This window comes from Saccostrea cucullata, unplaced genomic scaffold (assembly GCF_032062105.1).
Source record: "Saccostrea cucullata isolate Sc308-1 unplaced genomic scaffold, CSIRO_AGI_Scuc_v1 ctg840, whole genome shotgun sequence".
Classification (NCBI taxonomy): domain Eukaryota; kingdom Metazoa; phylum Mollusca; class Bivalvia; order Ostreida; family Ostreidae; genus Saccostrea; species Saccostrea cuccullata.
Window position 1 is genome coordinate 91715 of NW_026921190.1, and position 14040 is coordinate 105754.

A 14040-nucleotide genomic window follows, 5' to 3' on the forward strand; every position below is an offset into this window, starting at 1 on the left:
TTTGTATTAAAATTAAGGAAAGTTAGAAGTTTTAATTTTATTGCAATTTTATTTGAAATTTATATTTCACAAGTTTTATCAATCTGATTTTGTAGTCATTATTAAAAGGAATGAATTCAGAATGCAAGTACTGTAGCCAATGGGCCTTGTGTTCTTACTTCTGCTGGGAAAAAACAAATGCCGTATAATCCCTATTAACCGCCCCTGCCCCTATAAGAGCCCCCTTCGGTCTTTTTCAATTGTCAAAAAATAAGGGCCCCCTGTACAGTGATTAAAATCAACTAGAATCGTATCAAAAAATGAAGAAAGTGAGATGAAACTTGACTATTATCCAATTTCTCAATGGAAAATGAATGATTTAGCATAATTTGGGTGGATTATTTTCACTTTAAGTAAAGTTAGACATTATTTTAGTGGTTCCTTTTATTTATTTTTTTTTCATAAGATTTTTTGAAGTTAAAATATGACATTAAATATTATAAAGAGAATACCAAAGTAACAGCCCCCTTTTTGCAATTTTCTAAGCCCCGGGGGTGGTTAATAGGGATTATACGGTAGAGCATATGTGATTAGCAGTGTATCGATCTATATCTATCAGTCATTTTTTCAAAATGCTTTTCCATCTACAGTTTTAGTCCCATTTAAACACAAATTGTTACATAAGTGGTCTATTCTAAATACAACAAAACTTCATCATTTTCTTTTCATTGTTATCTCCTTCAAAGACAAGGTTAAAGAAATAGTTATGGAAAGTTTTTATCTGGAGCCTGTTTTCTCTATCTTTAGCCTTATCATTTGTTCATTAAATGTGCCTGTTGGTAAAGGCTATGCAATGACGAACCAAGAATCGCAGTTAAAGGTCAAAATCATGTTGAAGTACATCAGTACTTTAATAATGTTTAAAATTTCAAAATTTTCTTGTCCAAACTGAGGACTTGACTTACACAAGTCTCTTTCATCTTTCTGTGTTCAACTAAAATTTGTGGCCCTTTGCAGTGCTCACCCTAGTGGTGAATGCAGTTCAGATCAATGAGAACATCAAAATTTATTAGAATTTTGTACCACAAATAGTTACATATGATAAAAAGTTACCTAAGTTGATTAAGCCTGCCTGTGCTCTGTGCTTACTGACACCTCATTGATTAAATCATTTGATTTCTCATCTCGGGATTAAAAGTATTATGGGGAGGGAGATGAAATCAAATTAAAGATAGCGATGATGCCACCAACGAATTGGATGCAGTTATTCAAGAAAGACTAAGCTAGCAATTTTGTACAGAATGCCGCTATAAGACAAAAAATACCATACTTAGATATTGATTTTTTGAAGCCTCTTATATTGATAAAAAAATATATATATCATACAGATCTACATAAGGAGTTGCAACATTCACCAGCTTGATTAGGCTAAAGAAAAAAAATGTTTGTTTATGGTTACCCTAATTTTATGCTCAGACTGAAATATATTTTTTCCCTGTAAATGTAGAAATTGAATGTCTGCATGTACTTCTTGCTTCAGATATAACAAATTTAGGTTGTAAGGTCACTTTTTAGTTCACCTGGGCTAAAGGCTGAGCTTTTCTGATAGAAATTTGTACATTGTCTGTTGTCTTCATGGTTGTCATCCCTGGTGAGTGTTGTGGCCTAGGGGCCTCTTGTTTTTACAGTGTTCTGCTTGTTGAATTCCAAAATATGCTGTCTTTCAAAATTCAGATAAAAATTACAAACTATGTCAATATTAGTAGGTCAGATTCAGTATGTTGTGCCACCCTGATAATAATGTCATCTTAGATGTGTCATGTCATTGTAAGAAAGTCTAAAGGTAGGGGGATGGGTGAATAAGTGTAAGTTGATTCTAACCCTTATAATTATATGACTCATGGTAGAAATTTTAAAATGAAACCCAAGCCATATACACAGTTGGATAGGCACTAAACTACTGCGGGCTGTTCAGATATGTTTGTTTATGGGTACACGAAAGATTCCTTGAAAGACTTAAAAGCCATTAAGAAAATGAGGCTCCATAGAAATGGGGAAAATTCAATTTTCAACTGATTAAACTTTTTACAGCTAATAGTGATTAAAAAATAGTGGGTGTCTCTCATCCTCTGTGAGGTGATTTGATTTAAGGCAGGAGTCAGGCAATTATTATTTTTTGTTGCGGAGATTCCCACAATCCTTCTCTCTGTGTATTGTCTTTGGTTTTCTGCACAAATGACAGGGACGATGGCAGCCGTCAGATATAACACGATAACTAACCTTGTATTGTTTTGCTGCACTGCATGTCCCAGGGTATATTATTGTTTAGATAAAGAGTGGCATATTAGGTTTTAAGTGTGACTGGGTGTCAAAATTAACCTGTGTGGTTAAAGGATGACCTGTAAATATGTTGTATCATTCAAAGAGAGATATATGTGTCATTTATGTTGTATGCATTTGAACTTGACATTTCAAAGACATCTCTTTATTTAAAAAAAAAGTGTGTACCCAACACCTCATAGATATCACTTGTTCATGCTTGGTCAGAATTTAAAAATATTTCATCCTAGATATCATTTGTTCATTTGTAAGCACACTAACTTGTAGATATCACTTCTTCATTTTTAAGTAAATCTATACATAACACTTAATTCATCATATCATTTATTCTTTTCAAATAGATGTTAAATCTAACCCTTAATGTATAGATATCTCTTGTTCATTCTTGATCAGATATTACTTGATAAATATTACTTGTTTATTCTTAAGGAGGATTGTTCCTTCTAAGCAGACTTAAATCTCATAGGTATCACTTGTTTATTCTTAAGCAGACTTCTCATAGATATTACAGTGTACTTGTTCATTCTTAGCAGATTACTTCATTGATATCATTTGTTTATTCTTAAACAGACTACATCATAGATATCACTTGCTCATTCTTAAGCAGATTACTTCAAAGATATCACATGTTCATTCTTAAGCAGACTAATTCATAGATATCATTTGTTTATTCTTAAGCAGACTACATCATAGATATCACTTGCTCATTCTTTAGCAGACTACTTCATAGATATCACATGTTCATTCTTAAGAAGAAAGTACTATTAGAACCTGACATAGATATAATTTGTTCTTTCTTACAAAGATTTTGGGCCTGTCAACCATTGATATCACTTGTTCATTCCTAAAAAGCCCTTTCACAACTTGCACACAAACACTTTACAACACTTTGCAATCAGAAAGATTTAGCTTCGCACAAGCTTTAATTTACATTCTTTGCCTGCGATTTAGTGGTCACACCAAGTATCCTCAAAATTGTCCACATGCACAGTATTCAGACCATTTTGATCATGAAATGCATAATTGCACGAGCATCACATGCACAGTTGCATTTGTTGCACATTCAACCGTCCAATCACCTCATCACTTGCATGATCCTATGGTGTCATCTTAAAACGCTTGCTTTCATTGTTCAACAATCATATATAGATGCAAGACTTTATGCCTATGCAGTGCACAGTGGTCACTTTAGATCATGCAAATTACAAATACTTTTATAAATGTGATGATTTCAGCAATAGTTTATGATCAAAATGGAAATTTTTCAGTCACACAAACCATATTTTGTTGCTTCTGCTTGAGCACCAGCTGTGAAAGGGCCTTAAGCAGACTATTTTACAGATATGACACTTGTTCATTCTGAAACAGTCTATGCCATAGATATTGTGTTCATTCTTAAGCAGACCATGTTAAGTTTTAAAAAAGACTTTGTTTTACTTGCAATGAACTACTTTTGTTGGGAGAATCAAGCAATCAAAATGTTTTAACTTTACACTTCATTCAACAGGGGCATGAAAAATTTCAGATTCATGCTGGAGAAACTTGAGTGAGAAGCTAGTAATTTTAAATTTATTTAATTTCAAATTACCTAACTGGAATATAGTTTTACATGGCAATCAATGATTCATTCTTACATTTGAGAATTTTTCCGTGAGATTGAAAAAGGGTATTTGTCAATCGGCATGGTTTCAATGTTTGCTTCTAAGTGATTAAAGTTTTGACAAATTGGTGTTTTAGTTTGTAAAGTGATTTCTATACTGAGTTGACACATTCTCAGCTGTAATTAAAATTTTTTTAGTTAAGAAAGTGAAAAAAATTCTTTAATTTGTTGATTTATTGAATAATTTCTTTAATACTAAACTGAGATGTTTTGTGGGATGGAAAAAGAGATGATTCAGACCCAAAGTTCATTCTTCTTAACCTAGACTTCTGTCTTCTTGAGGGAATTACCATAGGTATTTTCCAATCAGTTTTATTTGATACAATTTCATAAAATCCACGTGTAACTTTTTCAGTTGAAAAATGATAGACAAATCAATCACCACCCACCCACCCCCTCCCCCCACCCCCCAGGGAAAAAAATGTGGCACTGCCTTGATGCAGGTTGAATTTTTATAAAGAGTCTCAGTCACAGTGGTGGTACAGACTATTCAAATGTACACAAGAATAAAATTTTTACAACATAGTCAGACTTCCTTAATTTTGCAAAAATATAGTTCACTGAAGTAAAAGTGATATACAGTATACAAGACAAAACATGTAAATATTTTGGTTGAAAATTACCAAGATATAAAACGCAAAAAAAAGCTGTTGCAAAAATTTTTTGATCCTCATGCATTATTTAGTACTTTTGCAGAGGTGTAAAATTGTGAATTGGGGGAGGGGGGTGTAAATTTTTGTGGTTTGAGAAAATGATATTTAAAACTTGTTTATGAAAAAACAAGAAACATAAATCTTAACATTTCTAAATCTTATTGGGCTGTTTTCACCATGGAAACAGCGGAAAATTATAAACCCTACAAAAATAGTGAATTTACAGTATATATGCTAAAGAGAAAATATACAGATAAAAGTATTTTTCAATATGAGAAATTCAAAAGTATGTAGGAAAGGGAGACATATTACACAAACATCATCTCTATAATATATGGCACTTGCATGATTCTGTAGTACATTGGAAAGAAAGGTGTTCTAATAGAAATCAAACCTTTCAGTTCGAGGTCAATTAATTACGAAAACATTAGTACAAAAACTTATCCTTGAAAATAAAATCAACGACTCAATGTCAACAAATAAATTGAAATCGAGATATCTTAATGGCAAGTTACCTAGGAAATAAAATTGTGAAAGTGATTTGAAAGTAACGAAACCAACATTAAGCTGTAATTTTCATTGCTCAAATTTTGTCAAGTTAATGATGCGAGGCTATAATTACATACTCACCTCTACAAGCTTAACTGTCGAAATCTCCTCCATCTCCCCATTATATCCACGTTTTAAATATGGAAAAATGTTTCTTTTATCTGTTAATGAAAAGAAAATAGATCAAAATGGTTAAGGATCACTTTTCTCAACAGGACTGTATGAATAGCATTGACAGACGCATGCAGTTGAAAGCGTAACTTGGGTGGTCTAACACACTGTTAGAAAAAAAATCAGGGAAGCCAAAAAGATAAAACGTCATACGTGGAATATACATAAATTAGAGGCCTAATTAGGGGTTACATGATTTTGAATACAACAAACTTCATAATTAACGGGACGATTTGATCAGGGAACTACCTATGGATCCAAGAGAGACATAATTGTGTATTTTGTTGAGAAAACTCTTCAATTCAGGTGAATGTACTGGCTGAGTGAACATGTATAGGAGGTATTGACCCACATCAAGGCCCTCATACCACCAGAGTAGAGATGTGATCTGTTAGACTGCTTGTAAGCTGGCAAACAGGAGGTGTGTGTTAATATTGCTACAGCAAAATACCTCCAACCATTGTTTTTATCCAGGTTCCCTTTTTTTATCGGATTTTAGACGTATCAATTGTTCAAAGTGTTTGATTTTGAAATTTGAGAAAATTCACTTTTTTTCTGCATGAAAGAACTGGATTTTCTCTAGTACCTTTCGTTGCAGTGATGGTGTATTGTTTTGAAATGTGATAGTGATGTTAATGATTTGAGTGTTTTCTTAAGAATATTAATCTGTTGGAGTACTGGAATTTACAAAATATGAAATTTGATCCAGGATAATTTTTATACCAGTGCCTATATTGGAAATTTGGTATAAGAAAAAATGGAAACTTTGCAAGTTTAAAAAGTTGTCAGATTTAGCTGGATTGAAATTGTGTACCAGTATAGTTTCCTATGGGAGCTGAGTATTTTCTGTGGTGTTCTGAGTGAAAACTTTCGACCTGGATATTATCACTGAGGTTTTGGAAGTTTTAGAAGGTAATTTTTCTAATTTGTTAACAAAAGTTAGGAGAATATGAATGTCTATAAAATAATTTCTTAATGTTTTCAAATTTTAAAAAAGCAAGACTTGGCTAAAATATTATATTAAATAACTAATAAAAATTAACATTTAAAAGTAATGATATCTAATATTCTTTACATGTAAAGGCAATAAGGATCAAAATTAGCCCCAAAGATTGCGAAAAAATTTTTAGTGCACATATTTTTAAAGACACAAATAATGAGTAGCATGGCCATGTCTATGTCTAGAGCTCTATTATTCATTTATATTTTGTAAAATTCATTTAATATATGTATTAAATTACTCAATATATTTTTATTTCATTTTGAACTTTGATTCTTCTGGCATGTATAAGTATCATGCAGCAATACCCCCCAAATTTTTATATAGAAATAAAGTTTTATATAGAAATATATAGGAAAAATCTAAAAATCAAAAAAACAACTGGGAAAAAAAAAAAACACACATACTTTTAAGTTACATGAATTAAAAATTCAATTTTTTGTTGAATTTCTCTGAAATTTCATTTTTAAACTGTTTAATTCAAATATAAAATATTTTATATTTCTTGGATCTATGCTATGTTCTTTATCTCGTTGAATTCAAAATTTTATAGTCTTGATCTTCAAAAGTATGGATTCCTCAAATTGAAAGTTAATGTACTTGAAAGACGGATGAAGATGGAAAAACAGGGCATAATAAATTACTAGATTCCTGGGTCCTGAATGTTTTTCAAAAGAACTTGCCACTTTGACCTAAATGTAATGAGGAAAAAAAAACGAATAATTTTTACATTAATTTGAAAAAGGTTTTTAATATATTTCATAAGATTTTCAAATGCTATTTTTTTTCCCAGAGAAATTGTCAATTTTTCCAGTTTTCAATCGACTAAAGTTTCAGATCTTTTAAGAGTAAAATAGGCACCAGTTATGTAAGAGGGCCTGGCCCTGTATTTTGATATATCATGAGGTTGTGTGACTTGAAAATCAATGAAATTATGTCAAAAAAATTCCAGTTGTATAAGTTCTTTTAAAATTTGTCACAAAAACTTCGATTATATTTACTACTGATAGCTAAGCAAAATTAAAATATTGACAAGTTTTCCTAAGGTACGTTTTTTTGCAAAAAAGAAAAAAAAAAGACCCCATAAAACACCCGGCGGAGATATCTTTGAAGTATGCATTCCATGAGTATGTCATATTTCAAAGACATTGTAACCTTTACTTGTTTACATTGACACTACAGCATAGTGTTGATAGCCCACCTACATTTAAGTGTCTGTGTGTGGCCCAAAGTCTGCAATACTGTGTATACATGCAGATCCATTATTAATATTTTAAATATGACGGTCTACGTGTAACATGAATGTCAAGTAGTGATGGGATTTTCATATTCCATTGTCATCATGTGCAAAGGGATTTATTGTTTTTTGTGCCATTCTTGGATTATCAATTGAAGAAGATATCTGAATTTGAATTTGGATGTTGATTATATAAAGATGATACTGGATACAAGGTGTCTGAGAATGCTATCAGAAATTAGTCTAAAAAGATATTAGGATGAAATTCTGAAGATAAAGTCAAAGTATTGCCGAGTATTAATTCTTTCATAGGATAAAAGATTCAAGAAGAGGATTCAAAACATATTTTTTGACCACTTGAATCTGTAAATACTGCAGTTTAAAAACCAATTTAATCTTTGATGGAAATTTTATATAGGGACATCTTGTCTTGACCTCCTTATGGAAGTGTAAATCTCTATAACCTCAGAATGAGTTTGTTTAAGTGTTAAAAACATTGAAAAAACTGAATAATCAATTAAGTGCTTAAAGAACAGAAAAATATTTGCTATAATAAAAATTGTTTCATAGATTATTTACTGCCTGGAGACATAATATTAGAACTATAGTGGCTATATATAGTTTCATAAACTACAATTACCACTACAACGATAAACAAAAGGGGGGTTAATATATCTCCTCTTACCTCACTAGAATAAATGAAATTTTCATGAGAAGACATCTTTCATCATAGTGCAAAATATAAAAAGTGATGTACAAGGCTTTTTGCATGGAGTTGCTGTACTATTTATTACTGTATTAACTGCAGAGTCTAACCAACAATCTATCATTAAGTCATATGCTGAGGTTTTTCATACTAATTGTCAGGCCATTATTTACACACTGAATTGTCTGTGGATTACTGTATAGGGGATTAATTTCACGGGTTGTAATTTTCACGGTTTTCTCTCATCGGACACGATCGCGGTTTCTTGAATTTGCGGAATTCTTATGTTATAGAAGTTACCTCCCTTGTCTATATCCGTTTAATCCATTGCTACATGTAAACGACATTCATCATTGTTATGTCTTTATTTCACGAACAACAGGGTAGGCTAAAATAAAATAGTTAGACTCAATAAATAATTGAAGATTAATTAAAACAGTGCAGTTATCAAAAGTCCTTGACTACAAACGTCAAATAACTTTCCTATATTCTATTACGATGAGTGCATGTACACTCCAAGATCTTCAATACATCGCGGCGAAAAACCACTGGACGGTAATAAATGTGTAAAAGTAGGTCGACGAAATAATATCCTTCCAAATCTTCAGTAAGTTCTATAGTTATTTGAATGCTTTTTTAAAATCAAATTAAAATGTCGATAAAAACTATAATATGCATGATAATGCAGGTAATGCACACACCGTGCGTGGTAACATTAGTTACGTACGAGTAATCAAAACTCATGGCCCACGTGTTTTGATTGGCTATTAAAAAGCCTTTTAACAATTACAGGTTATTATCTGTTGACTTGAATTAATGTAAAGCGTGCTAATTAAAATAATTGACTGACAAGTACTACTCGTAATTACTGAAATGACCATATACAGTGGTGCATGTAAATGTATTTAAACCTATCGTAGTCTATTCTCAAATTTCCAAATAAAACATGGAGATTATTGAAAAATTATTCACTGTTTCTTGAATTCACGGATTTATTATCACCGTGAATATAGCGAATATTAACACCGCGAGTTATTTTCCCCCTATACAGTATTCCATTTTCTTGGGTCGCCACACCATGGGTCAGATAGATTGAAAGGGGATGCTTACTCCTCCATGGCACCTGATCCTACCTCTGATGTTTTTGGAGGAACGTGATGCTCTGCTTCCAATTTATATTGTTTCAATGGATTGAAGAACTTGATAATTGTGAGTTTATAATCTCCGTATTTCAAGGTAAAGGAGTTCAAAATTATTTGTCGGAAATCAGTTTTTATATGGGGATTATAGGAGAAATATTTTCTTTAAAATATCGACAGAGGAATACCAGAGTCGTAATATGGAAGTATTATTAGGTTTATATATAAAGATTCAAATTTGTTCAAATCAGAGCATCGCCTGCGTGGCACAGTGGTTAGGGCGTCTGCTCTAGAGTCGCGAAATGAGTTGATCCTTACGTCGCGGGTTCAAATCCCACTGTGGGACGTGGAGACCGTATAAACCGAGGTCTCGCTTCGCAGAAGGTGCTGGCACGAAAAAGATCCCTCCCTGCTCAATGGTTCTGAGTGCCGAGTATAGGATGAAATTTGCAGCTCTCCACCGGTAAGTGGTGGCGTCTCCATATGAGTGAAAAATTCTCGAGAGGGACGTTAAACAATATACAATCAATCAATCAATCAAATCAGGTCTAGGATGATTAATTGTTTGTTGTTTAATGTCCCATTGAAGAATTTTTCACTTTTAAAGAGACTTCAACATATACAGGTGAAGAAATTCAAATTAAAGCCTTTACTCACACTCAGGACCATTGAGCAGTGAGGGACCTTTATCATGCCATTTGACACCTGCCATGAAGAAAAGACAGGATTTTTAAGGTCTCATTCGAAGGACCCGCAACTGAAGCTCAAAAACCCAAAACCTTACAATCATAGAGCAAGTGTTGTACTGTATCAGTGACCATGATGTTCAAGAGTTAGGATAGCATGTGCAGATCTAGAAAGGGGGGTAGGGTTCTGGACCCCCACTGAAATTTGCAGAGATCTTAAATTTATAAACTGATCCAACTAAAAGTGCCCTTGGAAACCCTGCCCCCTCCCTATAAAACACAGACCCCTGATAAGTGGGTATGTAAAGTCTCTTAGATTTGAAGCTTTAGTAGAAGTGAGCTGATTAACATTTATGAGAGCTTTCAACTGCATCAACATTTTTTTATCTCGACTTTTCCTTTGACCTTGACCTCACTAAAATTTGTGAATAGTTCAATTTCAAAGAAGTCATACAAGATATTATTATTAAACCTTATAAGCTGATACATTCTGGTGAGAACTTATAAACTACAACATTTTTTGACATGGCTTTTTCTTTGACCCAGATTTCACTGTTTGATTTGAAAATTTTTAAAGAAGCTTTTATAGTTATTTTTCCATACTTCCCATGGTGATACATGTGTATAAGAGCTATTAAACTGGAACAACAATTTTGATCTTGACCTTATTTTGACCTTGACATCACTTCTTAAATTAGTGATTATCTCCATTTCAAAAGAACTTTTAAATGGACCTCTCTATAGTCTCCCCTTTCTGTGATACAGAGAAGATTAAAGTTTATTGCTTTCTTTGCAAATTTTCAACAGATAGAGTGTTTGTTGAAGACTGAAATCAGCATTATCTAAAAGTGGAAAGTATGTAGACATACAAAAGAACAGATATTTCTAGTAAAATGTTTATATTCAGTCATAGTTTTCATACATATTTTTCAGTCAAGAGCTTGTTTTATACATAATCAGATCTGAAGAATTTTCAACCAATTTCTCTAGAATAAATTAATTTTCAAATTGAGTTACCAAGTTGACTACCGGTACAAAAACTCATTAATCAGCTTGTGCCTATCACACTTTGTTAGCTAAAAAAAGATATTCGTTTTTCTTCTTGAAAAATATTTGTCCAAAAATTGTTTCAACTTTGATCATTGTTGATATCGCGTGAAATTACCTTCGAAAAATTAAATTTATCGCTTACATGTATAACTCATGAAGAACAAACCCGAGCATTTTTTCCACAACAAAGTGTACACGGGCAATATTCTAGCCCTCGTTACTAAACTCCCTTTTTAAAAAATCTTTAAAAATATCTAATTTTCCTTTATTCTGTAAATATGCATATTAATATAAAAATTACTATGGATTATATTCAGTTAATTTCTTAAATTTTTAAAAGATATATCATGACTTTAAAAGACTATCGGGTTTACATAATTAGATATCAATTTAGATTATTAAAAGTTTTTATGTTTTCCATGTAAGGATTGTTGTAATAAACTATTAAATCAATCTTATAATTAATTTTTATATATTTTTTAATGACATACTTTTATTGTTTAAGATAATATGTGCCTGTTTCGGATGAAGCGGCTTTAATTATTGAATTAATCTCAAAAGTTGTAAATAACAACACTAGTAGATTCATTTTTGAAACAGACTGACAACATTATTTACATAGATTTCAGCACCATAAAAATAAAAGCGAGTAATATTTTTTCGCGAGTGATGCTTCTCGCGAAATTACGAGATATTAATTCCTCGCGTATAATTAGGAATTAGTATTGTGAATATATAAAATATAATTCTGATCTGCTTTAATTAACACTGCCTTCCCTCCCCCAACGTTAAAGTGTAAAGATTTTGACTTATACTTAAGATATGTTTCATGATCAGGGGGCCAGGTCCCAGGATCATGGAACAGACTTGTAAATTGTTTAGTAATCATTAAATAAATCTCTAATTTTGCAGATACATGTAATAACCTTTTTTGAAGCAATATTAATCATTAAATAAATCTCTAATTTTGCAGATACATGTAATAACCTTTTTTGAAGCAATATTCATTGTGAAATAAAATGGTAGATTTAGACTTTAAAAATGTAGATATAGACTTAAATTACACGACGACTTTCATGCCGATTTCAATAGTCCTCGCCCAATGACGTCAAACACCTAGGCAGCCGCACGAGATTTACATGCACATTTTGCCTCCTTCAGACATAGAGAAGATGCGCACGAGATTTGCATGCATTTTAGGCCTCCTTAGCTCCTGACCTATCAACCTGCCTAATTTACATAGTTTCCAACTTTCAAAGAGTTTGAAATTTAATAACATTTCTCCTACAATATTATTAGTCACAAGTTTTTAGTTTCCATTGAAATTTAAAACATTTCTCCACTACACAAGTTTTTATCTGATTACATATGTAACTAAACACTATTGCAAGTAGACCATATATATACTGGGATAATTCTCTGAGTCAGATTTTGATTTTGTTGAACACTGTTGATTGAAATTAAAGATTGAAATTTCTGTGAAATTCTTCAGAAATGTTACTCTAGCTGCTACAGTTTTTGACCAGTTTGGCTACTGGAAATTTCTAGTCCAAATGCTACCTTCATATGCTTTTGTTAAGTATAAAAAAAAGTAGAGCTACATGCAGTCTCATCATGCAGAGACTTATGATCAATAAAAGTTTTACAAAAATGCACCATACTATTTCTCTCTTTTATGATCAAGAAATGGGTGGGAGCAGTGAATGCAATAGGAATTGGTGACTGATAAACTGGTAGACAATGTCATTGGAAAATCTGCATTTGTTACCTCTATAGTACAAGTTAAATATTCTTGAAGTGTGTAGAAGTTTGGGCTTTATGGACCGTGGATATCGGCCTGGATAGCTCAGTGGTTAGAGCACCTGACTAGTGATACAGGGGTCCCGGGATTGATTCCCGGTCCAGCCATAGGTTTTCCTTGTGCATTTCTCCTTTCCTACTACAAGTGACATAGCATTGATAGAAAGCTAATTTCATCTGTATGTGCTTTATAAGGGAAACAAAGTATTTGAAGCAATGTCTCAAACTCTTCATTAGGCAAGCCCAGAAGAAAAAAGTTCTGTATAAGAAGTTATGTAACAAAGATATTTGGTTTATATTCTTAAAGAAAGCTTACATGTCATCCTTCAAATGAAAGATCTTGTCCTTTTAAAAGATTTTATGTTAATATATTTTGTATTTCACCCTGTGCAGTCTATGCCTTTTGAGGGAACCTCCTTTTGCGCTTTAACACACAGATTGATAATTAAATGAGATGTGAAGACGACTCTTTGTGGGTTTATGTATTATGACCGATGTAGGTTTATGACATTTTGTTAATGTATTGCCAGCACTCACGAGGCGAGACTACGGTAAATATATCAAGCATGCAAGTCTTGTTCAGAGCCTTTTTCAAAAACACAACTGCATACAGATTACTTTGTTATCAAAGCCTGGATCAGACATTTTGACAGATGAATAGTGTTAGATCATATTGTCATCCAGCCTAATTTTTTGCCCACCAATTTCTTTCAATTGAGAAGTATATTTGATCAAATATCCCGATAATTACCAAGAACTTTTGATAAATGCCAGTACAAGAGGAAGCTATGACGTCTGTACAAATGATTTTAGGAGAATCAAGTTCTTCAACATGTTGACTAATTCCTCTGAAGGAGACAAAAGCTATTCCTCCTTATTATAAAGCCCATTTAAGTGATTAGATTTCTCCTAGCTGTTTCCAAAAAATAACCCCAAATTATTCAAGCATACCGGTAGCAAGGGTTCAAAATCATCAAAAAATCATTTTTTGTGTGACTAAACTCAGGAAATAACAAAGCCTTCTGTTTAAACCTCCGACTTGAAATGAAAGCCCAGTGAAATCTTCTATA

At 32.4% G+C, this 14040-nt stretch overlaps 1 protein-coding gene and 1 long non-coding RNA gene across 3 annotated transcripts in view; one reads left to right on the forward strand and one right to left on the reverse strand.

The window, feature by feature from the left end:
• The window catches only part of LOC134259419 (uncharacterized), a 28134-nt gene extending 22388 nt beyond the window's left edge, over nt 1-5746 (reverse strand). The window contains exon 1 of the long non-coding RNA XR_009990349.1: nt 5263-5746. This is a non-coding gene — a long non-coding RNA (uncharacterized LOC134259419). The remainder of the gene's footprint in view (nt 1-5262) is intronic.
• Nucleotides 1-14040, forward strand: part of LOC134259417 (zinc finger protein GLI4-like) — a 76717-nt gene that overhangs the window by 38078 nt on the left and 24599 nt on the right. The window lies entirely within an intron of this gene.